This window comes from Aulonocara sp. 'chitande type north' Nkhata Bay, linkage group LG5, assembly GCF_057382095.1.
Source record: "Aulonocara sp. 'chitande type north' Nkhata Bay isolate Kocher_YH1m ecotype deep benthic linkage group LG5, A_spYH_male_GT1.1, whole genome shotgun sequence".
Taxonomy (NCBI): domain Eukaryota; kingdom Metazoa; phylum Chordata; class Actinopteri; order Cichliformes; family Cichlidae; genus Aulonocara; species Aulonocara sp. 'chitande type north' Nkhata Bay.
This window is the reverse complement of record NC_141348.1, coordinates 1,203,659-1,229,573: the sequence shown is the minus strand read 5'-3', so window position 1 is coordinate 1,229,573 and position 25,915 is coordinate 1,203,659. Positions and strand designations below refer to the sequence as shown.

The 25,915-nt window shown below is 58.6% G+C and overlaps 3 non-coding genes and 11 pseudogenes across 3 annotated transcripts; all 14 read right to left on the bottom strand.

The window, feature by feature from the left end:
- Positions 1-367: 367 nt before the first annotated feature.
- LOC147329509 (5S ribosomal RNA) lies at positions 368-486 on the bottom strand (annotated as a pseudogene).
- Positions 487-2,060: 1,574 nt separating this feature from the next.
- LOC147329508 (5S ribosomal RNA) lies at positions 2,061-2,179 on the bottom strand (annotated as a pseudogene).
- A 1,055-nt stretch (positions 2,180-3,234) lies between these two features.
- LOC147329507 (5S ribosomal RNA) lies at positions 3,235-3,353 on the bottom strand. The gene has a single exon (XR_015129527.1). It is a non-coding gene; the product is annotated as a 5S ribosomal RNA (ribosomal RNA).
- An 820-nt stretch (positions 3,354-4,173) lies between these two features.
- LOC147329506 (5S ribosomal RNA) lies at positions 4,174-4,292 on the bottom strand (annotated as a pseudogene).
- A 2,291-nt stretch (positions 4,293-6,583) lies between these two features.
- LOC147329505 (5S ribosomal RNA) lies at positions 6,584-6,702 on the bottom strand (annotated as a pseudogene).
- A 2,591-nt stretch (positions 6,703-9,293) lies between these two features.
- LOC147329504 (5S ribosomal RNA) lies at positions 9,294-9,412 on the bottom strand (annotated as a pseudogene).
- Positions 9,413-12,261: 2,849 nt separating this feature from the next.
- Positions 12,262-12,380, bottom strand: LOC147329503 (5S ribosomal RNA; annotated as a pseudogene).
- Positions 12,381-15,306: 2,926 nt separating this feature from the next.
- On the bottom strand, positions 15,307-15,425 carry LOC147329502 (5S ribosomal RNA; annotated as a pseudogene).
- A 1,402-nt stretch (positions 15,426-16,827) lies between these two features.
- LOC147329501 (5S ribosomal RNA) lies at positions 16,828-16,946 on the bottom strand. Its single transcript, XR_015129567.1, has one exon. It is a non-coding gene; the product is annotated as a 5S ribosomal RNA (ribosomal RNA).
- Positions 16,947-18,357: 1,411 nt separating this feature from the next.
- On the bottom strand, positions 18,358-18,476 carry LOC147329500 (5S ribosomal RNA; annotated as a pseudogene).
- Positions 18,477-20,246: 1,770 nt separating this feature from the next.
- Positions 20,247-20,365, bottom strand: LOC147329499 (5S ribosomal RNA; annotated as a pseudogene).
- Positions 20,366-21,939: 1,574 nt separating this feature from the next.
- LOC147329498 (5S ribosomal RNA) lies at positions 21,940-22,058 on the bottom strand (annotated as a pseudogene).
- Positions 22,059-23,113: 1,055 nt separating this feature from the next.
- LOC147329497 (5S ribosomal RNA) lies at positions 23,114-23,232 on the bottom strand. The gene has a single exon (XR_015129526.1). It is a non-coding gene; the product is annotated as a 5S ribosomal RNA (ribosomal RNA).
- An 820-nt stretch (positions 23,233-24,052) lies between these two features.
- On the bottom strand, positions 24,053-24,171 carry LOC147329496 (5S ribosomal RNA; annotated as a pseudogene).
- Positions 24,172-25,915: the final 1,744 nt, after the last annotated feature.

Genomic DNA, 25,915 nt, shown 5'->3' with positions numbered 1-25,915 from the left:
AAGAGCCACAGACCATGGTGTGGTGTAATTGGCCTCAATAGCAACTAAGGCCCTGGTGTGGTGTAAGTGGCCTCAGCCAGCAGCCACAGGCCCTGGTGTGGTGTAAGTGGCCTCAGCCAGCAGCCACAGGCCCTGGTGTGGTGTAAGTGGCCTCAGCCAGAGCCACAGGCCCTGATGTGGTGTAAGTGGCCCCAGCCGGTCACTCAGGCCCTGGTGTGGTGTAGGTGGCATCAGCTAGCAGCACAAGACATTGGAAAACAGCCAAAAGCAATGTCGTTAATGTGCCCTCATTAATGGGCAGCTGCTTTTGGTCTTTTAATACACCCCTTCTCTGGATCAAAAGCGGTTCAATGACATGAAAATGAAAGGCTTACAGCACCAGGTATTCCCAGGCAGGCTCCCATCCGAGTACTAACCAAGCCCAGCCCTGCTCAGCTTCCGAGATCAGACGAGGTCGGGCGTGCTCAGGGTGGTATGGCCGTAAGCTGCTGGCCCCAGCACAATGTCTCAATTTATGGATTCAGGTGATTAGGTGGCAAGTACCTGAAGTTACGAAGACAATCCTATAACCCTACCTTCATGTTTGCATAATACCCTAACCCAAAGGCTCAGTTTAGCATTTATCCAACAGCACAGGCCCTGGGTTGTTGAAGATGGCCTCAGGAACCAGCACAGGGCCTGGTGTGTTGTACATGGCCACAGCTAGCAGCACAGGGCCTGGTTTGGTGAAGATGGCCTCGGCCAGAAGCGCAGGGCCTGGTGTGATGTGAGTGGCCTGAGCAAGAGCCACAGGCCCTGGTGTGGTGTAAGTGGCCTGAGCAAGAGCCACAGGCCCTGGTGTGGTGTAAGTCGCCTCAGCCAGAAGCCACAGGCACTGGTGTGGTGTAAGTGGCCTCAGCCAGCAGCAAAAGGGCCCTGGTGTGGTGTAAGTCGCCTCAGTCAGCAGCCACAGGCCCTGGTGTGGTGTAGGTGGCCTCAGCCAGCAGCCACAGGCCCTGGTGTGGTGTAAGTGGCCTCAGCCAGCAGCCACAGGCCCTGGTGTGGTGTAAGTGGCCTCAGCCAGTGCCACAGGCCCTGGTGTGGTGTAAGTGGCCTGAGCAAGAGCCACAGACCCTGGTGTGGTGTAATTGGCCTCAGCCAGCAGCCACAGGCCCTGGTGTGGTGTAAGTCGCCTCAGACAGAAGCCACAGGCACTGGTGTGGTGTAATTGGCCTCAGCCAGCAGCCACAGGCCCTGGTGTGGTGTAAGTCGCCTCAGACAGAAGCCACAGGCACTGGTGTGGTGTAAGTGGCCTCAGCCAGCAGCAAAAGGGCCCTGGTGTGGTGTAAGTGGCCTCAGCCAGCAGCCACAGGCCCTGGTGTGGTGTAGGTGGCCTCAGCCACCAGCCACAGGCCCTGGTGTGGTGTAAGTGGCCTCAGCCAGCAGCCACAGGCCCTGGTGTGGTGTAAGTGGCCTCAGCCAGCAGCCACAGGCCCTGGTGTGGTGTAAGTGGCCTCAGCCAGTGCCACAGGCCCTGGTGTGGTGTAAGTGGCCTGAGCAAGAGCCACAGGCCCTGGTGTGGTGTAAGTGGCCTGAGCAAGAGCCACAGACCCTGGTGTGGTGTAATTGGCCTCAATAGCAACTAATGCCCTGGTGTGGTGTAGGTGGCCTCAGCCAGCAGCCACAGGCCCTGGTGTGGTGTAAGTGGCCTGAGCAAGAGCCACAGGCCCTGGTGTGGTGTAAGTGGCCTGAGCAAGAGCCACAGACCCTGGTGTGGTGTAATTGGCCTCAATAGCAACTAATGCCCTGGTGTGGTGTAGGTGGCCTCAGCCAGCAGCCACAGGCCCTGGTGTGGTGAAAGTGGCCTCAGCCAGAGCCACAGGCCCTGATGTGGTGTAAGTGGCCCCAGCCGGTCACTCAGGCCCTTGTGTGGTGTAGGTTGCATCAGCTAGCAGCACAAGACATTGGAAAAGAGCCAAAAGCAGTGTCGTTAATGTGCCCTCATTAATGGGCAGCTGCTTTTGGTCTTTTAATACACCCCTTCTCTGGATCAAAAGCGGTTCAATGACATGAAAATCAAAGGCTTACAGCACCAGGTATTCCCAGGCAGTCTCCTGTCCAAGTACTAACCAAGCCCAGCCCTGCTTAGCTTCCTAGATCAGACGAGGTCGGGCGTGCTCAGGGTGGTATGGCCGTAAGCTGCTGGCTCCAGCACAATGTCTCAATTTGTGGATTCAAGTGATTAGGTGGCAAGTACCTGAAGTTACGAAGACAATGCTATAACCATACCTGCATGTTTGCATAATACCCTAACCCAAAGGCTCAGTTTGGCATTTATCCAACAGCACAGGCCCTGGATTGTTGAAGATGGCCTCAGGAACCAGCACAGGGCCTGGTGTGTTGTACATGGCCACAGCAAGGAGCACAGGGCCTGGTTTGGTGAAGATGGCCTCGGCCAGAAGCGCAGGGCCTGGTGTGATGTGAGTGGCCTGAGCAAGAGCCACAGGCCTTGGTGTGGTGTAAGTGGCCTCAGCCAGCAGCCACAGGCCCTGGTGTGGTGTAAGTGGCCTGAGCCAGCAGCCACAGGCCCTGGTGTGGTGTAAGTGGCCTGAGCAAGAGCCACAGGCCCTGGTGTGGTGTAAGTGGCCTGAGCCAGCAGCCACAGGCCCTGGTGTGGTGTAAGTGGCCTGAGCAAGTGCCACAGGCCTGGTGTGGTGTAAGTCGCCTCAGCCAGAAGCCACAGGCACTGGTGTGGTGTAAGTGGCCTCAGCCAGCAGCCACAGGCCCTGGTGTGGTGTAGGTGGCCTCAGCCAGCAGCCACAGGCCCTGGTGTGGTGTAAGTGGCCTCAGCCAGTGCCACAGGCCCTGGTGTGGTGTAAGTGGCCTCAATAGCAACTAAGGCCCTGGTGTGGTGTAAGTGGCCTGAGCAAGAGCCACATACCCTGGTGTGGTGTAATTGGCCTCAATAGCAACTAAGGCCCTGGTGTGGTGTAGGTGGCCTCAGCCAGCAGCCACAGGCCCTGGTGTGGTGTAAGTGGCCTCAGCCAGAGCAACAGGCCCTGATGTGGTGTAAGTGGCCCCAGCCGGTCACTCAGGCCCTGGTGTGGTGTAGGTGGCATCAGCTAGCAGCACAAGACAATGGAAAACAGCCAAAAGCAATGTCGTTAATGTGCCCTCATTAATGGGGAGCTGCTTCTGGTCTTTTAATACACCCCTTCTCTGGATCAAAAGCGGTTCAATGACATGAAAATGAAAGGCTTACAGCACCAGGTATTCCCAGGCAGTCTCCCATCCAAGTACTAACCAAGCCCAGCCCTGCTTAGCTTCCGAGATCAGACGAGGTCGGGCGTGCTCAGGGTGGTATGGCCGTAAGCTGCTGGCCCCAGCACAATGTCTCAATTTATGGATTCAAGTGATTAGGTGGCAAGTACCTGAAGTTACGAAGACAATCCTATAACCATACCTGCATGTTTGCATAATACCCTAACCCAAAGGCTCAGTTTGGCATTTATCCAACAGCACAGGCCCTGGATTGTTGAAGATGGCGTCAGGAACCAGCACAGGGCCTGGTGTGTTGTACATGGCCACAGCAAGCAGCACAGGGCCTGGTTTGGTGAAGATGGCCTCGGCCAGAAGCGCAGGGCCTGGTGTGATATGAGTGGCCTGAGCAAGAGCCACAGGCCCTGGTGTGTTGTAAGTGGCCTCAGCCAGCAGCCACAGGCCCTGGTGTGGTGTAGGTGGCCTCAGCCAGCAGCCACAGGCCCTTGTGTGGTGTAATTGGCCTCAATAGCAACTAAGGCCCTGGTGTGGTGTAGGTGGCCTCAGCCAGCAGCCACAGGCCCTGGTGTGGTGTAAGTGGCCTCAGCCAGTGCCACAGGCCCTGGTGTGGTGTAAGTGGCCTGAGCAAGAGCCACAGACCCTGGTGTGGTGTAATTGGCCTCAATAGCAACTAAGGCCCTGGTGTGGTGTAGGTGGCCTCAGCCAGCAGCCACAGGCCCTGGTGTGGTGTAAGTGGCCTCAGCCAGCAGCCACAGGCCCTGGTGTGGTGTAAGTGGCATCAGCTAGCAGCACAAGACATTGGAAAACAGCCAAAAGCAATGTCGTTAATGTGCCCTCATTAATGGGCAGCTGCTTTTGGTCTTTTAATACACCCCTTCTCTGGATCAAAAGCGGTTCAATGACATGAAAATCAAAGGCTTACAGCACCAGGTATTCCCAGGCAGTCTCCCATCCAAGTACTAACCAAGCCCAGCCCTGCTTTGCTTCCGAGATCAGACGAGGTCGGGCGTGCTCAGGGTGGTATGGCCGTAAGTTGCTGGCTCCAGCACAATGTCTCAATTTATGGATTCAAGTGATTAGGTGGCAAGTACCTGAAGTTACGAAGACAATCCTATAACCATACCTGCATGTTTGCATAATACCCTAACCCAAAGGCTCAGTTTGGCATTTATCCAACAGCACAGGCCCTGGATTGTTGAAGATGGCCTCAAGAACCAGCACAGGACCTGGTGTGTTTTACATGGCCACAGCAAGCAGCACAGGGCCTGGTTTGGTGAAGATGGCCTCAGCAAGCAGCCACAGGCCCTGGTTTGGTGTAAGTGGCCTCAGCCAGCAGCCACAGGCCCTGGTGTGGTGTAAGTGGCCTCAGCCAGCAGCCACAGGCCCTGGTGTGGTCTAAGTGGCCTCAGCCAGTGCCACAGGCCCTGGTGTGGTGTAAGTGGCCTGAGTAAGAGCCACAGGCCCTGGTGTGGTGTAAGTGGCCTCAGCCAGCAGCCACAGGCCCTGGTGTGGTGTAAGTGGCCTGAGCAAGTGCCACAGGCCCTGGTGTGGTGTAAGTGGCCTAAGCCAGAGCCACAGGCCCTGGTGTGGTGTAAGTGGCCTGAGCAAGAGCCACAGGGCCTGGTTTGGTGAAGATGGCCTCGGCCAGAAGCGCAGGGCCTGGTGTGATGTGAGTGGCCTGAGCAAGAGCCACAGGCCCTGGTGTGGTGTAAGTGGCCTCAGCCAGCAGCCACAGGCCCTGGTGTGGTGTAAGTCGCCTCAGCCAGAAGCCACAGGCACTGGTGTGGTGTAAGTGGCCTCAGCCAGCAGCAAAAGGGCCCTGGTGTGGTGTAAGTCGCCTCAGCCAGCAGCCACAGGCCCTGGTGTGGTGTAGATGGCCTCAGCCAGCAGCCACAGGCCCTGGTGTGGTGTAAGTGGCCTCAGCCAGCAGCCACAGGCCCTGGTGTGGTCTAAGTGGCCTCAGCCAGAAGCACAGGGCCTGGTGTGATATGAGTGGCCTGAGCAAGAGCCACAGGCCCTGGTGTGGTGTAAGTGGCATGAGCAAGAGCCACAGGCCCTGGTGTGGTGTAAGTGGCCTGAGCAAGAGCCACAGGCCCTGGTGTGGTGTAGGTGGCCTCAGCCAGCAGCCACAGGCCCTGGTGTGGTGTAGGTGGCCTCAGCCAGCAGCCAGCAGCCACAGGCCCTGGTGTGGTGTAGGTGGCCTCAGCCAATGCCACAGGCCCTGGTGTGGTGTAAGTGGCCTGAGTAAGAGCCACAGGCCCTGGTGTGGTGTAAGTGGCCTCAGCCAGCAGCCACAGGCCCTGGTGTGGTGTAAGTGGCCTGAGCAAGTGCCACAGGCCCTGGTGTGGTGTAAGTGGCCTAAGCCAGAGCCACAGGCCCTGGTGTGGTGTAAGTGGCCTGAGCAAGAGCCACAGGGCCTGGTTTGGTGAAGATGGCCTCGGCCAGAAGCGCAGGGCCTGGTGTGATGTGAGTGGCCTGAGCAAGAGCCACAGGCCCTGGTGTGGTGTAAGTGGCCTCAGCCAGCAGCCACAGGCCCTGGTGTGGTGTAGATGGCCTCAGCCAGCAGCAAAAGGGCCCTGGTGTGGTGTAAGTCGCCTCAGCCAGCAGCCACAGGCCCTGGTGTGGTGTAGATGGCCTCAGCCAGCAGCCACAGGCCCTGGTGTGGTGTAAGTGGCCTCAGCCAGCAGCCACAAGCCCTTGTGTGGTGTAAGTGGCCTCAGCCAGCAGCCACAGGCCCTGGTGTGGTGTAAGTGGCATGAGCAAGAGCCACAGGCCCTGGTGTGGTGTAAGTGGCCTGAGCAAGAGCCACAGGCCCTGGTGTGGTGTAGGTGACCTCAGCCAGCAGCCACAGGCCCTGGTGTGGTGTAGGTGGCCTCAGCCAGCAGCCACAAGCCCTTGTGTGGTGTAAGTGGCCTCAGCCAGCAGCCACAGGCCCTGGTGTGGTGTAAGTGGCCTCAGCCAGTGCCACAGGCCCTGGTGTGGTGTAAGTGGCCTGAGCAAGAGCCACAGACCATGGTGTGGTGTAATTGGCCTCAATAGCAACTAAGGCCCTGGTGTGGTGTAAGTGGCCTCAGCCAGCAGCCACAGGCCCTGGTGTGGTGTAAGTGGCCTCAGCCAGAGCCACAGGCCCTGATGTGGTATAAGTGGCCCCAACCGGTCACTCAGGCCCTGGTGTGGTGTAGGTGGCATCAGCTAGCAGCACAAGACATTGGAAAACAGCCAAAAGCAATGTCGTTAATGTGCCCTCATTAATGGGCAGCTGCTTTTGGTCTTTTAATACACCCCTTCTCTGGATCAAAAGCGGTTCAATGACATGAAAATGAAAGACTTACAGCACCAGGTATTCCCAGGCAGTCTCCCATCCAAGTACTAACCAAGCCCAGCCCTGCTCAGCTTCCGAGATCAGACGAGGTCGGGCGTGCTCAGGGTGGTATGGCCGTAAGCTGCTGGCCCCAGCACAATGTCTCAATTTATGGATTCAGGTGATTAGGTGGCAAGTACCTGAAGTTACGAAGACAATCCTATAACCCTACCTTCATGTTTGCATAATACCCTAACCCAAAGGCTCAGTTTAGCATTTATCCAACAGCACAGGCCCTGGATTGTTGAAGATGGCCTCAGGAACCAGCACAGGGCCTGGTGTGTTGTACATGGCCACAGCTAGCAGCACAGGGCCTGGTTTGGTGAAGATGGCCTCGGCCAGAAGCGCAGGGCCTGGTGTGATGTGAGTGGCCTGAGCAAGAGCCATAGGCCCTGGTGTGGTGTAAGTGGCCTCAGCCAGCAGCCACAGGCCCTGGTTTGGTGTAAGTCGCCTCAGCCAGAACCCACAGGCCCTGGTGTGGTGTAAGTGGCCTCAGCCAGTGCCACAGGCCCTGGTGTGGTGTAAGTGGCCTGAGCAAGAGCCACAGACCATGGTGTGGTGTAATTGGCCTCAATAGCAACTAAGGCCCTGGTGTGGTGTAGGTGGCCTAAGCCAGCAGCCACAGGCCCTGGTGTGGTGTAAGTGGCCTCAGCCAGCAGCCACAGGCCCTGGTGTGGTGTAAGTCGCCTCAGCCAGAAGCCACAGGCACTGGTGTGGTGTAAGTGGCCTCAGCCAGCAGCAAAAGGGCCCTGGTGTGGTGTAAGTCGCCTCAGCCAGCAGCCACAGGCCCTGGTGTGGTGTAGATGGCCTCAGCCAGCAGCCACAGGCCCTGGTGTGGTGTAAGTGGCCTCAGCCAGCAGCCACAGGCCCTGGTGTGGTCTAAGTGGCCTCAGCCAGAAGCACAGGGCCTGGTGTGATATGAGTGGCCTGAGCAAGAGCCACAGGCCCTGGTGTGGTGTAAGTGGCCTGAGCAAGAGCCACAGGCCCTGGTGTGGTGTAAGTGGCCTGAATAGCAAATAAGGCCCTGGTGTGGTGTAAGTGGCCTCAGCCAGAACCCACAGGCCCTGGTGTGGTGTAGGTGGCCTCAGCCAGCAGCCACAGGCCCTGATGTGGTGTAGGTGGCCTCAGCCAGCAGCCACAAGCCCTTATGTGGTGTAAGTGGCCTCAGCCAGCAGCCACAGGCCCTGGTGTGGTGTAAGTGGCCTGAGCCAGAGCCACAGGCCCTGGTGTGGTGTAACTGGCCTGAATAGCAAATAAGGCCCTGGTGTGGTGTAAGTGGCCTCAGCCAGAGCCACAGGCCCTGGTGTGGTGTAAGTGGCCTCAATAGCAACTAAGGCCCTGGTGTGGTGTAAGTGGCCTCAGCCAACAGCCACAGGCCCTGGTATGGTGTAAGTGGCCTCAGCCAGCAGCCACAGGCCCTGGTGTGGTGTAAGTGGCCAGAAGCGCAGGGCCTGGTGTGATGTGAGTGGCCTGAGCAAGAGCCACAGACCCTGGTGTGGTGTAATTGGCCTCAATAGCAACTAAGGCCCTGGTGTGGTGTATGTGGCCTCAGCCAGCAGCCACAGGCCCTGGTGTGGTGTAACTGGCCTCAGCCAGCAGCCACAGGCCCTGGTGTGGTGTAAGTGGCCTCAGCCAGAGCCACAGGCCCTGATGTGGTGTAAGTCGCCTCAGCTAGCAGCACAGGGCCTGGTTTGGTGAAGATGGCCTCGGCCAGAAGCACAGGACCTGGTTTGATATGAGTGGCCTGAGCCAGCAGCCACAGGCCCTGGTGTGGTGTAAGTGGCCTCAGCCAGCAGCAACAGGCCCTGGTGTGGTGTAAGTCGCCTCAGCCAGAAGCCACAGGCACTGGTGTGGTGTAAGTGGCCTCAGCCAGCAGCAACAGGCCCTGGTGTGGTGTAAGTCGCCTCAGCAAGCAGCCACAGGCCCTGGTGTGGTGTAGGTGGTCTCAGCCAGCAGCCACAGGCCGTGGTGTGGTGTAAGTGGCCTCAGCCAGCAGCCACAGGCCCTGGTGTGGTGTAAGTGGCCTCAGCAAGAGCCACAGACCCTGGTGTGGTGTAATTGGCCTAAGCCAGAGCCACAGGCCCTGGTGTGGTGTAAGTGGCCTAAGCAAGAACCACAGGGCCTGGTTTGGTGAAGATGGCCTCGTCCAGAAGCGCAGGGCCTGGTGTGATGTGAGTGGCCTGAGCAAGAGCCACAGGCCCTGGTGTGGTGTAAGTGGCCTCAGCCAGCAGCAAAAGGGCCCTGGTGTGGTGTAAGTGGCCTCAGCCAGCAGCCACAGGCCCTGGTGTGGTGTAGGTGGCCTCAGCCAGCAGCCACAGGCCCTGGTGTGGTGTAAGTGGCCTCAATAGCAACTAAGGCCCTGGTGTGGTGTAAGTGGCTTCAGCCAGCAGCCACAGGCTCTGGTGTGGTGTAACTGGCCTCAGCCAGCAGCCACAGGCCCTGGTGTGGTGTAAGTGGCCTCAGCCATAGCCACAGGCCCTGATGTGGTGTAAGTGGCCCCAGCCGGTCACTTAGGCCCTGGTGTGGTGTAGGTGGCATCAGCTAGCAGCAAAAGACATTGGAAAACAGCCAAAAGCAATGTCGTTAATGTGCCCTCATTAATGGGGAGCTGCTTTTGGTCTTTTAATACACCCCTTCTCTGGATCAAAAGCGGTTCAATGACATGAAAATGAAAGGCTTACAGCACCAGGTATTCCCAGGCAGTCTCCCATACAAGTACTAACCAAGCCCAGCCCTGCTTAGCTTCCGAGATCAGACGAGGTCGGGCGTGCTTAGGGTGGTATGGCCGTAAGCTGCTGGCCCCAGCACAATGTCTCAATTTATGGATTCAAGTGATTAGGTGGCAAGTACCTGAAGTTACGAAGACAATCCTGTAACCATACCTGCATGTTTGCATAATACCCTAACCCAAAGGCTCAGTTTAGCATTTATCCAACAGCACAGGCCCTGGATTGTTGAAGATGGCCTCAGGAACCAGCACAGGGCCTGGTGTGGTGTAGGTGGCCTCAGCCAGCAGCCACAGGCCCTGGTGTGGTGTAAGTGGCCTCAGCCAGCAGCCACAGGCCCTGGTGTGGTGTAAGTGGCCTCAGCCAGTGCCACAGGCCCTGGTGTGGTGTAAGTGGCCTGAGCAAGAGCCACAGACCCTGGTGTGGTGTAATTGGCCTCAGCCAGCAGCCACAGGCCCTGGTGTGGTGTAAGTCGCCTCAGACAGAAGCCACAGGCACTGGTGTGGTGTAAGTGGCCTCAGCCAGCAGCAAAAGGGCCCTGGTGTGGTGTAAGTCGCCTCAGCCAGCAGCCACAGGCCCTGGTGTGGTGTAGGTGGCCTCAGCCACCAGCCACAGGCCCTGGTGTGGTTTAAGTGGCCTCAGCCAGCAGCCACAGGCCCTGGTGTGGTGTAAGTGGCCTGAGCAAGAGCCACAGACCCTGGTGTGGTGTAATTGGCCTCAGCCAGCAGCCACAGGCCCTGGTGTGGTGTAAGTCGCCTCAGCCAGCAGCCACAAGCCCTTGTGTGGTGTAATTGGCCTCAGCCAGCAGCCACAGGCCCTGGTGTGGTGTAAGTCGCCTCAGACAGAAGCCACAGGCACTGGTGTGGTGTAAGTGGCCTCAGCCAGCAGCCACAGGCCCTGGTGTGGTGTAAGTCGCCTCAGCCAGAAGCCACAGGCACTGGTGTGGTGTAAGTGGCCTCAGCCAGCAGCCACAGGCCCTGGTGTGGTGTAGGTGGCCTCAGCCAGCAGCCACAGGCCCTGGTGTGGTGTAGGTGGCCTCAGCCAGCAGCCACAGGCCCTGGTGTGGTGTAAGTGGCCTCAGCCAGCAGCCACAGGCCCTGGTGTGGTGTAAGTGGCCTGAGCAAGAGCCACAGGCCCTGGTGTGGTGTAAGTGGCCTCAGCCAGCAGCCACAGGCCCTGGTGTGGTGTAAGTGGCCTGAGCAAGTGCCACAGGCCCTGGTGTGGTGTAAGTGGCCTGAGCAAGAACCACAGGGCCTGGTTTGGTGAAGATGGCCTCGGCCAGAAGCGCAGGGCCTGGTGTGATGTGAGTGGCCTGAGCAAGAGCCACAGGCCCTGGTGTGGTGTAAGTGGCCCCAGCCGGTCACTCAGGCCCTGGTGTGGTGTAGGTGGCATCAGCCAGCAGCCACAGGCCCTGGTGTGGTGTAAGTCGCCTCAGCCAGAAGCCACAGGCACTGGTGTGGTGTAAGTGGCCTCAGCCAGCAGCAAAAGGGCCCTGGTGTGGTGTAAGTCGCCTCAGCCAGCAGCCACAGGCCCTGGTGTGGTGTAGGTGGCCTCAGCCAGCAGCCACAGGCCCTGGTGTGGTGTAAGTGGCCTCAGCCAGCAGCCACAGGCCCTGGTGTGGTGTAAGTGGCCTCAGCCAGCAGCCACAGGCCCTGGTGTGGTGTAAGTGGCCTCAGCCAGTGCCACAGGCCCTGGTGTGGTGTAAGTGGCCTGAGCAAGAGCCACAGACCCTGGTGTGGTGTAATTGGCCTCAGCCAGCAGCCACAGGCCCTGGTGTGGTGTAAGTCGCCTCAGACAGAAGCCACAGGCACTGGTGTGGTGTAAGTGGCCTCAGCCAGCAGCAAAAGGGCCCTGGTGTGGTGTAAGTCGCCTCAGCCAGCAGCCACAGGCCCTGGTGTGGTGTAGGTGGCCTCAGCCAGCAGCCACAGGCCCTGGTGTGGTGTAAGTGGCCTCAGCCAGCAGCCACAGGCCCTGGTGTGGTGTAAGTGGCCTGAGCAAGAGCCACAGACCCTTGTGTGGTGTAATTGGCCTCAGCCAGCAGCCACAGGCACTGGTGTGGTGTAAGTGGCCTCAGCCAGCAGCCACAGGCCCTGGTGTGGTGTAAGTCGCCTCAGCCAGAAGCCACAGGCACTGGTGTGGTGTAAGTGGCCTCAGCCAGCAGCCACAGGCCCTGGTGTGGTGTAGGTGGCCTCAGCCAGCAGCCACAGGCCCTGGTGTGGTGTAGGTGGCCTCAGCCAGCAGCCACAGGCCCTGGTGTGGTGTAAGTGGCCTCAGCCAGCAGCCACAGGCCCTGGTGTGGTGTAAGTGGCCTGAGCAAGAGCCACAGGCCCTGGTGTGGTGTAAGTGGCCTCAGCCAGCAGCCACAGGCCCTGGTGTGGTGTATGTGGCCTGAGCAAGTGCCACAGGCCCTGGTGTGGTGTAAGTGGCCTGAGCAAGAACCACAGGGCCTGGTTTGGTGAAGATGGCCTCGGCCAGAAGCGCAGGGCCTGGTGTGATGTGAGTGGCCTGAGCAAGAGCCACAGGCCCTGGTGTGGTGTAAGTGGCCCCAGCCGGTCACTCAGGCCCTGGTGTGGTGTAGGTGGCATCAGCCAGCAGCCACAGGCCCTGGTGTGGTGTAAGTGGCCTGAGCAAGAGCCACAGACCATGGTGTGGTGTAATTGGCCTCAATAGCAACTAAGGCCCTGGTGTGGTGTAAGTGGCCTCAGCCAGAGCCACAGGCCCTGATGTGGTGTAAGTGGCCCCAGCCGGTCACTCAGGCCCTGGTGTGGTGTAGGTGGCATCAGCTAGCAGCACAAGACATTGGAAAACAGCCAAAAGCAATGTCGTTAATGTGCCCTCATTAATGGGCAGCTGCTTTTGGTCTTTTAATACACCCCTTCTCTGGATCAAAAGCGGTTCAATGACATTAAAATGAAAGGCTTACAGCACCAGGTATTCCCAGGCAGTCTCCCATCCAAGTACTAACCAAGCCCAGCCCTTCTCAGCTTCCGAGATCAGACGAGGTCGGGCGTGCTCAGGGTGGTATGGCCGTAAGCTGCTGGCCCCAGCACAATGTCTCAATTTATGGATTCAGGTGATTAGGTGGCAAGTACCTGAAGTTACGAAGACAATCCTATAACCCTACCTTCATGTTTGCATAATACCCTAACCCAAAGGCTCAGTTTAGCATTTATCCAACAGCACAGGCCCTGGATTGTTAAAGATGGCCTCAGGAACCAGCACAGGGCCTGGTGTGTTGTACATGGCCACAGCTAGCAGCACAGGGCCTGGTTTGGTGAAGATGGCCTCGGCCAGAAGCGCAGGGCCTGGTGTGATGTGAGTGGCCTGAGCAAGAGCCACAGGCCCTGGTGTGGTGTAATTGGCCTCAATAGCAACTAAGGCCCTGGTGTGGTGTAGGTGGCCTCAGCCAGCAGCCACAGGCCCTGGTGTGGTGTAAGTGGCCTCAGCCAGCAGCCACAGGCCCTGGTGTGGTGTAAGTGGCCTGAGCAAGAGCCACAGGCCCTGGTGTGGTGTAAGTGGCCTCAGCCAGCAGCCACAGGCCCTGGTGTGGTGTAAGTGGCCTGAGCAAGTGCCACAGGCCCTGGTGTGGTGTAAGTGGCCTGAGCAAGAACCACAGGGCCTGGTTTGGTGAAGATGGCCTCGGCCAGAAGCGCAGGGCCTGGTGTGATGTGAGTGGCCTGAGCAAGAGCCACAGGCCCTGGTGTGGTGTAAGTGGCCTCAGCCAGCAGCCACAGGCCCTGGTGTGGTGTAAGTGGCCTCAGCCAGAAGCCACAGGCACTGGTGTGGTGTAAGTGGCCTCAGCCAGCAGCAAAAGGGCCCTGGTGTGGTGTAGGTGGCCTCAGCCAGCAGCCACAGGCCCTGGTGTGGTGTAAGTGGCCTCAATAGCAACTAAGGCCCTGGTGTGGTGTAAGTGGCTTCAGCCAGCAGCCACAGGCTCTGGTGTGGTGTAACTGGCCTCAGCCAGCAGCCACAGGCCCTGATGTGGTGTAAGTGGCCCCAGCCGGTCACTCAGGCCCTGGTGTGGTGTAGGTGGCATCAGCCAGCAGCCACAGGCCCTGGTGTGGTGTAAGTCGCCTCAGCCAGAAGCCACAGGCACTGGTGTGGTGTAAGTGGCCTCAGCCAGCAGCAAAAGGGCCCTGGTGTGGTGTAAGTCGCCTCAGCCAGCAGCCACAGGCCCTGGTGTGGTGTAGGTGGCCTCAGCCAGCAGCCACAGGCCCTGGTGTGGTGTAAGTGGCCTCAGCCAGCAGCCACAGGCCCTGGTGTGGTGTAAGTGGCCTCAGCCAGCAGCCACAGGCCCTGGTGTGGTGTAAGTGGCCTCAGCCAGTGCCACAGGCCCTGGTGTGGTGTAAGTGGCCTGAGCAAGAGCCACAGACCCTGGTGTGGTGTAATTGGCCTCAGCCAGCAGCCACAGGCCCTGGTGTGGTGTAAGTCGCCTCAGACAGAAGCCACAGGCACTGGTGTGGTGTAAGTGGCCTCAGCCAGCAGCAAAAGGGCCCTGGTGTGGTGTAAGTCGCCTCAGCCAGCAGCCACAGGCCCTGGTGTGGTGTAGGTGGCCTCAGCCACCAGCCACAGGCCCTGGTGTGGTGTAAGTGGCCTCAGCCAGCAGCCACAGGCCCTGGTGTGGTGTAAGTGGCCTGAGCAAGAGCCACAGACCCTGGTGTGGTGTAATTGGCCTCAGCCAGCAGCCACAGGCCCTGGTGTGGTGTAAGTCGCCTCAGCCAGCAGCCACAAGCCCTTGTGTGGTGTAATTGGCCTCAGCCAGCAGCCACAGGCCCTGGTGTGGTGTAAGTGGCCTCAGACAGAAGCCACAGGCACTGGTGTGGTGTAAGTGGCCTCAGCCAGCAGCAAAAGGGCCCTGGTGTGGTGTAAGTCGCCTCAGCCAGCAGCCACAGGCCCTGGTGTGGTGTAGGTGGCCTCAGCCACCAGCCACAGGCCCTGGTGTGGTGTAAGTGGCCTCAGCCAGCAGCCACAGGCCCTGGTGTGGTGTAAGTGGCCTGAGCAAGAGCCACAGGGCCTGGTTTGGTGAAGATGGCCTCGGCCAGAAGCGCAGGGCCTGGTGTGATGTGAGTGGCCTGAGCAAGAGCCACAGGCCCTGGTGTGGTGTAAGTGGCCTCAGCCAGCAGCCACAGGCCCTGGTGTGGTGTAAGTCGCCTCAGCCAGAAGCCACAGGCACTGGTGTGGTGTAAGTGGCCTCAGCCAGCAGCAAAAGGGCCCTGGTGTGGTGTAAGTCGCCTCAGCCAGCAGCCACAGGCCCTGGTGTGGTGTAGATGGCCTCAGCCAGCAGCCACAGGCCCTGGTGTGGTGTAAGTGGCCTCAGCCAGCAGCCACAGGCCCTGGTGTGATATGAGTGGCCTGAGCAAGAGCCACAGGCCCTGGTGTGGTGTAAGTGGCCTGAGCAAGAGCCACAGGCCCTGGTGTGGTGTAAGTGGCCTGAGCAAGAGCCACAGGCCCTGGTGTGGTGTAGGTGGCCTCAGCCAGCAGCCACAGGCCCTGGTGTGGTGTAGGTGGCCTCAGCCAGCAGCCACAAGCCCTTGTGTGGTGTAAGTGGCCTCAGCCAGCAGCCACAGGCCCTGGTGTGGTGTAAGTGGCCTCGGCCAGTGCCACAGGCCCTGGTGTGGTGTAAGTGGCCTGAGCAAGAGCCACAGACCATGGTGTGGTGTAATTGGCCTCAATAGCAACTAAGGCCCTGGTGTGGTGTAAGTGGCCTCAGCCAGCAGCCACAGGCCCTGGTGTGGTGTAAGTGGCCTCAGCCAGAGCCACAGGCCCTGATGTGGTGTAAGTGGCCCCAGCCGGTCACTCAGGCCCTGGTGTGGTGTAGGTGGCATCAGCTAGCAGCACAAGACATTGGAAAACAGCCAAAAGCAATGTCGTTAATGTGCCCTCATTAATGGGCAGCTGCTTTTGGTCTTTTAATACACCCCTTCTCTGGATCAAAAGCGGTTCAATGACATTAAAATGAAAGGCTTACAGCACCAGGTATTCCCAGGCAGTCTCCCATCCAAGTACTAACCAAGCCCAGCCCTTCTCAGCTTCCGAGATCAGACGAGGTCGGGCGTGCTCAGGGTGGTATGGCCGTAAGCTGCTGGCCCCAGCACAATGTCTCAATTTATGGATTCAGGTGATTAGGTGGCAAGTACCTGAAGTTACGAAGACAATCCTATAACCCTACCTTCATGTTTGCATAATACCCTAACCCAAAGGCTCAGTTTAGCATTTATCCAACAGCACAGGCCCTGGATTGTTGAAGATGGCCTCAGGAACCAGCACAGGGCCTGGTGTGTTGTACATGGCCACAGCTAGCAGCACAGGGCCTGGTTTGGTGAAGATGGCCTCGGCCAGAAGCGCAGGGCCTGGTGTGATGTGAGTGGCCTGAGCAAGAGCCACAGGCCCTGGTGTGGTGTAATTGGCCTCAATAGCAACTAAGGCCCTGGTGTGGTGTAAGTGGCCTGAGCAAGAGCCACATACCCTGGTGTGGTGTAATTGGCCTCAATAGCAACTAAGGCCCTGGTGTGGTGTAGGTGGCCTCAGCCAGCAGCCACAGGCCCTGGTGTGGTGTAAGTGGCCTCAGCCAGAGCAACAGGCCCTGGTGTGGTGTAAGTGGCCTCAGCCAGCAGCCACAGGCCCTGGTGTGGTGTAAGTGGCCTGAGCAAGTGCCACAGGCCTGGTGTGGTGTAAGTGGCCTCAGCCAGCAGCCACAGGCCCTGGTGTGGTCTAAGTGGCCTCAGCCAGTGCCACAGGCCCTGGTGTGGTGTAAGTGGCCTGAGTAAGAGCCACAGGCCCTGGTGTGGTGTAAGTGGCCTCAGCCAGCAGCCACAGGCCCTGGTGTGGTGTAAGTGGCCTGAGCAAGTGCCACAGGCCCTGGTGTGGTGTAAGTGGCCTAAGCCAGAGCCACAGGCCCTGGTGTGGTGTAAGTGGCCTGAGCAAGAGCCACAGGGCCTGGTTTGGTGAAGATGGCCTCGGCCAGAAGAGCAGGGCCTGGTGTGATGTGAGTGGCCTGAGCAAGAGCCACATACCCTGGTGTGGTGTAATTGGCCTCAATAGCAACTAAGGCCCTGGTGTGGTGTAGGTGGCCTCAGCCAGCAGCCACAGGCCCTGGTGTGGTGTAAGTGGCCTCAATAGCAACTAAGGCCCTGGTGTGGTGTAAGTGGCCTGAGCAAGAGCCACATACCCTGGTGTGGTGTAATTGGCCTCAATAGCAACTAAGGCCCTGGTGTGGTGTAGGTGGCCTCAGCTAGCAGCCACAGGCCCTGGTGTGGTGTAAGTGGCCTCAGCCAGAGCAACAGGCCCTGATGTGGTGTAAGTGGCCCCAGCCGGTCACTCAGGCCCTGGTGTGGTGTAGGTGGCATCAGCTAGCAGCACAAGACATTGGAAAACAGCCAAAAGCAATGTCGTTAATGTGCCCTCATTAATGGGGAGCTGCTTCTGGTCTTTTAATACACCCCTTCTCTGGATCAAAAGCGGTTCAATGACATGAAAATGAAAGGCTTACAGCACCAGGTATTCCCAGGCAGTCTCCCATCCAAGTACTAACCAAGCCCAGCCCTGCTTAGCTTCCGAGATCAGACGAGGTCGGGAGTGCTCAGGGTGGTATGGCCGTAAGCTGCTGGCCCCAGCACAATGTCTCAATTTATGGATTCAAGTGATTAGGTGGCAAGTACCTGAAGTTACGAAGACAATCCTATAACCATACCTGCATGTTTGCATAATACCCTAACCAAAAGGCTCAGTTTGGCATTTATCCAACAGCACAGGCCCTGGATTGTTGAAGATGGCCTCAAGAACCAGCACAGGACCTGGTGTGTTTTACATGGCCACAGCAAGCAGCACAGGGCCTGGTTTGGTGAAGATGGCCTCAGCAAGCAGCCACAGGCCCTGGTTTGGTGTAAGTGGCCTCAGCTAGCAGCCACAGGCCCTGGTGTGGTGTGAGTGGCCTCAGCCAGCAGCCACAGGCCCTGGTGTGGTCTAAGTGGCCTCAGCCAGTGCCACAGGCCCTGGTGTGGTGTAAGTGGCCTGAGCAAGAGCCACAGGCCCTGGTGTGGTCTAAGTGGCCTCAGCCAGTGCCACAGGCCCTGGTGTGGTGTAAGTGGCCTGAGCAAGAGCCACAGGCCCTGGTGTGGTGTAAGTGGCCTGAGCAAGTGCCACAGGCCCTGGTGTGGTGTAAGTGGCCTAAGCCAGAGCCACAGGCCCTGGTGTGGTGTAAGTGGCCTCAATAGCAAATAAGGCCCTGGTGTGGTGTAAGTGGCCTGAGCAAGAACCACAGGGCCTGGTGTGGTGTAAGTGGCCTCAGCCAGCAGCAAAAGGGCCCTGGTGTGGTGTAGGTGGCCTCAGCCAGCAGCCACAGGCCCTGGTGTGGTGTAAGTGGCCTCAATAGCAACTAAGGCCCTGGTGTGGTGTAAGTGGCTTCAGCCAGCAGCCACAGGCCCTGGTGTGGTGTAAATGGCCTCAGCCAGCAGCCACAGGCCCTGGTGTGGTGTAGGTGGCCTCAGCCAGCAGCCACAGGCCCTGGTGTGGTGTAAGTGGCCTCAATAGCAACTAAGGCCCTGGTGTGGTGTAAGTGGCTTCAGCCAGCAGCCACAGGCTCTGGTGTGGTGTAACTGGCCTCAGCCAGCAGCCACAGGCCCTGGTGTGGTGTAAGTGGCCTCAGCCAGTGCCACAGGCCCTGGTGTGGTGTAAGTGGCCTGAGCAAGAGCCACAGACCATGGTGTGGTGTAATTGGCCTCAATAGCAACTAAGGCCCTGGTGTGGTGTAAGTGGCCTCAGCCAGCAGCCACAGGCCCTGGTGTGGTGTAAGTGGCCTCAGCCAGCAGCCACAGGCCCTGGTGTGGTGTAAGTGGCCCCAGCCGGTCACTCAGGCCCTGGTGTGGTGTAGGTGGCATCAGCTAGCAGCACAAGACATTGGAAAACAGCCAAAAGCAATGTCGTTAATGTGCCCTCATTAATGGGCAGCTGCTTTTGGTCTTTTAATACACCCCTTCTCTGGATCAAAAGCGGTTCAATGACATGAAAATGAAAGGCTTACAGCACCAGGTATTCCCAGGCAGGCTCCCATCCGAGTACTAACCAAGCCCAGCCCTGCTCAGCTTCCGAGATCAGACGAGGTCGGGCGTGCTCAGGGTGGTATGGCCGTAAGCTGCTGGCCCCAGCACAATGTCTCAATTTATGGATTCAGGTGATTAGGTGGCAAGTACCTGAAGTTACGAAGACAATCCTATAACCCTACCTTCATGTTTGCATAATACCCTAACCCAAAGGCTCAGTTTAGCATTTATCCAACAGCACAGGCCCTGGGTTGTTGAAGATGGCCTCAGGAACCAGCACAGGGCCTGGTGTGTTGTACATGGCCACAGCTAGCAGCACAGGGCCTGGTTTGGTGAAGATGGCCTCGGCCAGAAGCGCAGGGCCTGGTGTGATGTGAGTGGCCTGAGCAAGAGCCACAGGCCCTGGTGTGGTGTAAGTGGCCTGAGCAAGAGCCACAGGCCCTGGTGTGGTGTAAGTCGCCTCAGCCAGAAGCCACAGGCACTGGTGTGGTGTAAGTGGCCTCAGTCAGCAGCCACAGGCCCTGGTGTGGTGTAGGTGGCCTCAGCCAGCAGCCACAGGCCCTGGTGTGGTGTAAGTGGCCTCAGCCAGCAGCCACAGGCCCTGGTGTGGTGTAAGTGGCCTCAGCCAGCAGCCACAGGCCCTGGTGTGGTGTAAGTGGCCTCAGCCAGTGCCACAGGCCCTGGTGTGGTGTAAGTGGCCTGAGCAAGAGCCACAGACCCTGGTGTGGTGTAATTGGCCTCAGCCAGCAGCCACAGGCCCTGGTGTGGTGTAAGTCGCCTCAGACAGAAGCCACAGGCACTGGTGTGGTGTAAGTGGCCTCAGCCAGCAGCAAAAGGGCCCTGGTGTGGTGTAAGTCGCCTCAGCCAGCAGCCACAGGCCCTGGTGTGGTGTAGGTGGCCTCAGCCACCAGCCACAGGCCCTGGTGTGGTGTAAGTGGCCTCAGCCAGCAGCCACAGGCCCTGGTGTGGTGTAAGTGGCCTCAGCCAGCAGCCACAGGCCCTGGTGTGGTGTAAGTGGCCTCAGCCAGTGCCACAGGCCCTGGTGTGGTGTAAGTGGCCTGAGCAAGAGCCACAGGCCCTGGTGTGGTGTAAGTGGCCTGAGCAAGAGCCACAGACCCTGGTGTGGTGTAATTGGCCTCAATAGCAACTAATGCCCTGGTGTGGTGTAGGTGGCCTCAGCCAGCAGCCACAGGCCCTGGTGTGGTGTAAGTGGCCTGAGCAAGAGCCACAGGCCCTGGTGTGGTGTAAGTGGCCTGAGCAAGAGCCACAGGCCCTGGTGTGGTGTAAGTGGCCTGAGCAAGAGCCACAGGCCCTGGTGTGGTGTAGGTGGCCTCAGCCAGCAGCCACAGGCCCTGGTGTGGTGTAGGTGGCCTCAGCCAGCAGCCACAAGCCCTTATGTGGTGTAAGTGGCCTCAGCCAGCAGCCACAGGCCCTGGTGTGGTGTAAGTGGCCTCAGCCAGTGCCACAGGCCCTGGTGTGGTGTAAGTGGCCTGAGCAAGAGCCACAGACCATGGTGTGGTGTAATTGGCCTCAATAGCAACTAAGGCCCTGGTGTGGTGTAAGTGGCCTCAGCCAGCAGCCACAGGCCCTGGTGTGGTGTAAGTGGCCTCAGCCAGCAGCCACAGGCCCTGGTGTGGTGTAAGTGGCCTCAGCCAGAGCCACAGGCCCTGATGTGGTGTAAGTGGCCCCAGCCGGTCACTCAGGCCCTGGTGTGGTGTAGGTGGCATCAGCTAGCAGCACAAGACATTGGAAAACAGCCAAAAGCAATGTCGTTAATGTGCCCTCATTAATGGGCAGCTGCTTTTGGTCTTTTAATACACCCCTTCTCTGGATCAAAAGCGGTTCAATGACATGAAAATGAAAGGCTTACAGCACCAGGTATTCCCAGGCAGGCTCCCATCCGAGTACTAACCAAGCCCAGCCCTGCTCAGCTTCCGAGATCAGACGAGGTCGGGCGTGCTCAGGGTGGTATGGCCGTAAGCTGCTGGCCCCAGCACAATGTCTCAATTTATGGATTCAGGTGATTAGGTGGCAAGTACCTGAAGTTACGAAGACAATCCTATAACCCTACCTTCATGTTTGCATAATACCCTAACCCAAAGGCTCAGTTTAGCATTTATCCAACAGCACAGGCCCTGGGTTGTTGAAGATGGCCTCAGGAACCAGCACAGGGCCTGGTGTGTTGTACATGGCCACAGCTAGCAGCACAGGGCCTGGTTTGGTGAAGATGGCCTCGGCCAGAAGCGCAGGGCCTGGTGTGATGTGAGTGGCCTGAGCAAGAGCCACAGGCCCTGGTGTGGTGTAAGTGGCCTGAGCAAGAGCCACAGGCCCTGGTGTGGTGTAAGTCGCCTCAGCCAGAAGCCACAGGCACTGGTGTGGTGTAAGTGGCCTCAGCCAGCAGCAAAAGGGCCCTGGTGTGGTGTAAGTCGCCTCAGTCAGCAGCCACAGGCCCTGGTGTGGTGTAGGTGGCCTCAGCCAGCAGCCACAGGCCCTGGTGTGGTGTAAGTGGCCTCAGCCAGCAGCCACAGGCCCTGGTGTGGTGTAAGTGGCCTCAGCCAGTGCCACAGGCCCTGGTGTGGTGTAAGTGGCCTGAGCAAGAGCCACAGACCCTGGTGTGGTGTAATTGGCCTCAGCCAGCAGCCACAGGCCCTGGTGTGGTGTAAGTCGCCTCAGACAGAAGCCACAGGCACTGGTGTGGTGTAATTGGCCTCAGCCAGCAGCCACAGGCCCTGGTGTGGTGTAAGTCGCCTCAGACAGAAGCCACAGGCACTGGTGTGGTGTAAGTGGCCTCAGCCAGCAGCAAAAGGGCCCTGGTGTGGTGTAAGTGGCCTCAGCCAGCAGCCACAGGCCCTGGTGTGGTGTAGGTGGCCTCAGCCACCAGCCACAGGCCCTGGTGTGGTGTAAGTGGCCTCAGCCAGCAGCCACAGGCCCTGGTGTGGTGTAAGTGGCCTCAGCCAGCAGCCACAGGCCCTGGTGTGGTGTAAGTGGCCTCAGCCAGTGCCACAGGCCCTGGTGTGGTGTAAGTGGCCTGAGCAAGAGCCACAGGCCCTGGTGTGGTGTAAGTGGCCTGAGCAAGAGCCACAGACCCTGGTGTGGTGTAATTGGCCTCAATAGCAACTAATGCCCTGGTGTGGTGTAGGTGGCCTCAGCCAGCAGCCACAGGCCCTGGTGTGGTGTAAGTGGCCTGAGCAAGAGCCACAGGCCCTGGTGTGGTGTAAGTGGCCTGAGCAAGAGCCACAGACCCTGGTGTGGTGTAATTGGCCTCAATAGCAACTAATGCCCTGGTGTGGTGTAGGTGGCCTCAGCCAGCAGCCACAGGCCCTGGTGTGGTGAAAGTGGCCTCAGCCAGAGCCACAGGCCCTGATGTGGTGTAAGTGGCCCCAGCCGGTCACTCAGGCCCTTGTGTGGTGTAGGTTGCATCAGCTAGCAGCACAAGACATTGGAAAAGAGCCAAAAGCAGTGTCGTTAATGTGCCCTCATTAATGGGCAGCTGCTTTTGGTCTTTTAATACACCCCTTCTCTGGATCAAAAGCGGTTCAATGACATGAAAATCAAAGGCTTACAGCACCAGGTATTCCCAGGCAGTCTCCTGTCCAAGTACTAACCAAGCCCAGCCCTGCTTAGCTTCCTAGATCAGACGAGGTCGGGCGTGCTCAGGGTGGTATGGCCGTAAGCTGCTGGCTCCAGCACAATGTCTCAATTTGTGGATTCAAGTGATTAGGTGGCAAGTACCTGAAGTTACGAAGACAATGCTATAACCATACCTGCATGTTTGCATAATACCCTAACCCAAAGGCTCAGTTTGGCATTTATCCAACAGCACAGGCCCTGGATTGTTGAAGATGGCCTCAGGAACCAGCACAGGGCCTGGTGTGTTGTACATGGCCACAGCAAGGAGCACAGGGCCTGGTTTGGTGAAGATGGCCTCGGCCAGAAGCGCAGGGCCTGGTGTGATGTGAGTGGCCTGAGCAAGAGCCACAGGCCTTGGTGTGGTGTAAGTGGCCTCAGCCAGCAGCCACAGGCCCTGGTGTGGTGTAAGTGGCCTGAGCCAGCAGCCACAGGCCCTGGTGTGGTGTAAGTGGCCTGAGCAAGAGCCACAGGCCCTGGTGTGGTGTAAGTGGCCTGAGCCAGCAGCCACAGGCCCTGGTGTGGTGTAAGTGGCCTGAGCAAGTGCCACAGGCCTGGTGTGGTGTAAGTCGCCTCAGCCAGAAGCCACAGGCACTGGTGTGGTGTAAGTGGCCTCAGCCAGCAGCCACAGGCCCTGGTGTGGTGTAGGTGGCCTCAGCCAGCAGCCACAGGCCCTGGTGTGGTGTAAGTGGCCTCAGCCAGTGCCACAGGCCCTGGTGTGGTGTAAGTGGCCTCAATAGCAACTAAGGCCCTGGTGTGGTGTAAGTGGCCTGAGCAAGAGCCACATACCCTGGTGTGGTGTAATTGGCCTCAATAGCAACTAAGGCCCTGGTGTGGTGTAGGTGGCCTCAGCCAGCAGCCACAGGCCCTGGTGTGGTGTAAGTGGCCTCAGCCAGAGCAACAGGCCCTGATGTGGTGTAAGTGGCCCCAGCCGGTCACTCAGGCCCTGGTGTGGTGTAGGTGGCATCAGCTAGCAGCACAAGACAATGGAAAACAGCCAAAAGCAATGTCGTTAATGTGCCCTCATTAATGGGGAGCTGCTTCTGGTCTTTTAATACACCCCTTCTCTGGATCAAAAGCGGTTCAATGACATGAAAATGAAAGGCTTACAGCACCAGGTATTCCCAGGCAGTCTCCCATCCAAGTACTAACCAAGCCCAGCCCTGCTTAGCTTCCGAGATCAGACGAGGTCGGGCGTGCTCAGGGTGGTATGGCCGTAAGCTGCTGGCCCCAGCACAATGTCTCAATTTATGGATTCAAGTGATTAGGTGGCAAGTACCTGAAGTTACGAAGACAATCCTATAACCATACCTGCATGTTTGCATAATACCCTAACCCAAAGGCTCAGTTTGGCATTTATCCAACAGCACAGGCCCTGGATTGTTGAAGATGGCGTCAGGAACCAGCACAGGGCCTGGTGTGTTGTACATGGCCACAGCAAGCAGCACAGGGCCTGGTTTGGTGAAGATGGCCTCGGCCAGAAGCGCAGGGCCTGGTGTGATATGAGTGGCCTGAGCAAGAGCCACAGGCCCTGGTGTGTTGTAAGTGGCCTCAGCCAGCAGCCACAGGCCCTGGTGTGGTGTAGGTGGCCTCAGCCAGCAGCCACAGGCCCTTGTGTGGTGTAATTGGCCTCAATAGCAACTAAGGCCCTGGTGTGGTGTAGGTGGCCTCAGCCAGCAGCCACAGGCCCTGGTGTGGTGTAAGTGGCCTCAGCCAGTGCCACAGGCCCTGGTGTGGTGTAAGTGGCCTGAGCAAGAGCCACAGACCCTGGTGTGGTGTAATTGGCCTCAATAGCAACTAAGGCCCTGGTGTGGTGTAGGTGGCCTCAGCCAGCAGCCACAGGCCCTGGTGTGGTGTAAGTGGCCTCAGCCAGCAGCCACAGGCCCTGGTGTGGTGTAAGTGGCATCAGCTAGCAGCACAAGACATTGGAAAACAGCCAAAAGCAATGTCGTTAATGTGCCCTCATTAATGGGCAGCTGCTTTTGGTCTTTTAATACACCCCTTCTCTGGATCAAAAGCGGTTCAATGACATGAAAATCAAAGGCTTACAGCACCAGGTATTCCCAGGCAGTCTCCCATCCAAGTACTAACCAAGCCCAGCCCTGCTTTGCTTCCGAGATCAGACGAGGTCGGGCGTGCTCAGGGTGGTATGGCCGTAAGTTGCTGGCTCCAGCACAATGTCTCAATTTATGGATTCAAGTGATTAGGTGGCAAGTACCTGAAGTTACGAAGACAATCCTATAACCATACCTGCATGTTTGCATAATACCCTAACCCAAAGGCTCAGTTTGGCATTTATCCAACAGCACAGGCCCTGGATTGTTGAAGATGGCCTCAAGAACCAGCACAGGACCTGGTGTGTTTTACATGGCCACAGCAAGCAGCACAGGGCCTGGTTTGGTGAAGATGGCCTCAGCAAGCAGCCACAGGCCCTGGTTTGGTGTAAGTGGCCTCAGCCAGCAGCCACAGGCCCTGGTGTGGTGTAAGTGGCCTCAGCCAGCAGCCACAGGCCCTGGTGTGGTCTAAGTGGCCTCAGCCAGTGCCACAGGCCCTGGTGTGGTGTAAGTGGCCTGAGTAAGAGCCACAGGCCCTGGTGTGGTGTAAGTGGCCTCAGCCAGCAGCCACAGGCCCTGGTGTGGTGTAAGTGGCCTGAGCAAGTGCCACAGGCCCTGGTGTGGTGTAAGTGGCCTAAGCCAGAGCCACAGGCCCTGGTGTGGTGTAAGTGGCCTGAGCAAGAGCCACAGGGCCTGGTTTGGTGAAGATGGCCTCGGCCAGAAGCGCAGGGCCTGGTGTGATGTGAGTGGCCTGAGCAAGAGCCACAGGCCCTGGTGTGGTGTAAGTGGCCTCAGCCAGCAGCCACAGGCCCTGGTGTGGTGTAAGTCGCCTCAGCCAGAAGCCACAGGCACTGGTGTGGTGTAAGTGGCCTCAGCCAGCAGCAAAAGGGCCCTGGTGTGGTGTAAGTCGCCTCAGCCAGCAGCCACAGGCCCTGGTGTGGTGTAGATGGCCTCAGCCAGCAGCCACAGGCCCTGGTGTGGTGTAAGTGGCCTCAGCCAGCAGCCACAGGCCCTGGTGTGGTCTAAGTGGCCTCAGCCAGAAGCACAGGGCCTGGTGTGATATGAGTGGCCTGAGCAAGAGCCACAGGCCCTGGTGTGGTGTAAGTGGCATGAGCAAGAGCCACAGGCCCTGGTGTGGTGTAAGTGGCCTGAGCAAGAGCCACAGGCCCTGGTGTGGTGTAGGTGGCCTCAGCCAGCAGCCACAGGCCCTGGTGTGGTGTAGGTGGCCTCAGCCAGCAGCCAGCAGCCACAGGCCCTGGTGTGGTGTAGGTGGCCTCAGCCAATGCCACAGGCCCTGGTGTGGTGTAAGTGGCCTGAGTAAGAGCCACAGGCCCTGGTGTGGTGTAAGTGGCCTCAGCCAGCAGCCACAGGCCCTGGTGTGGTGTAAGTGGCCTGAGCAAGTGCCACAGGCCCTGGTGTGGTGTAAGTGGCCTAAGCCAGAGCCACAGGCCCTGGTGTGGTGTAAGTGGCCTGAGCAAGAGCCACAGGGCCTGGTTTGGTGAAGATGGCCTCGGCCAGAAGCGCAGGGCCTGGTGTGATGTGAGTGGCCTGAGCAAGAGCCACAGGCCCTGGTGTGGTGTAAGTGGCCTCAGCCAGCAGCCACAGGCCCTGGTGTGGTGTAGATGGCCTCAGCCAGCAGCAAAAGGGCCCTGGTGTGGTGTAAGTCGCCTCAGCCAGCAGCCACAGGCCCTGGTGTGGTGTAGATGGCCTCAGCCAGCAGCCACAGGCCCTGGTGTGGTGTAAGTGGCCTCAGCCAGCAGCCACAAGCCCTTGTGTGGTGTAAGTGGCCTCAGCCAGCAGCCACAGGCCCTGGTGTGGTGTAAGTGGCATGAGCAAGAGCCACAGGCCCTG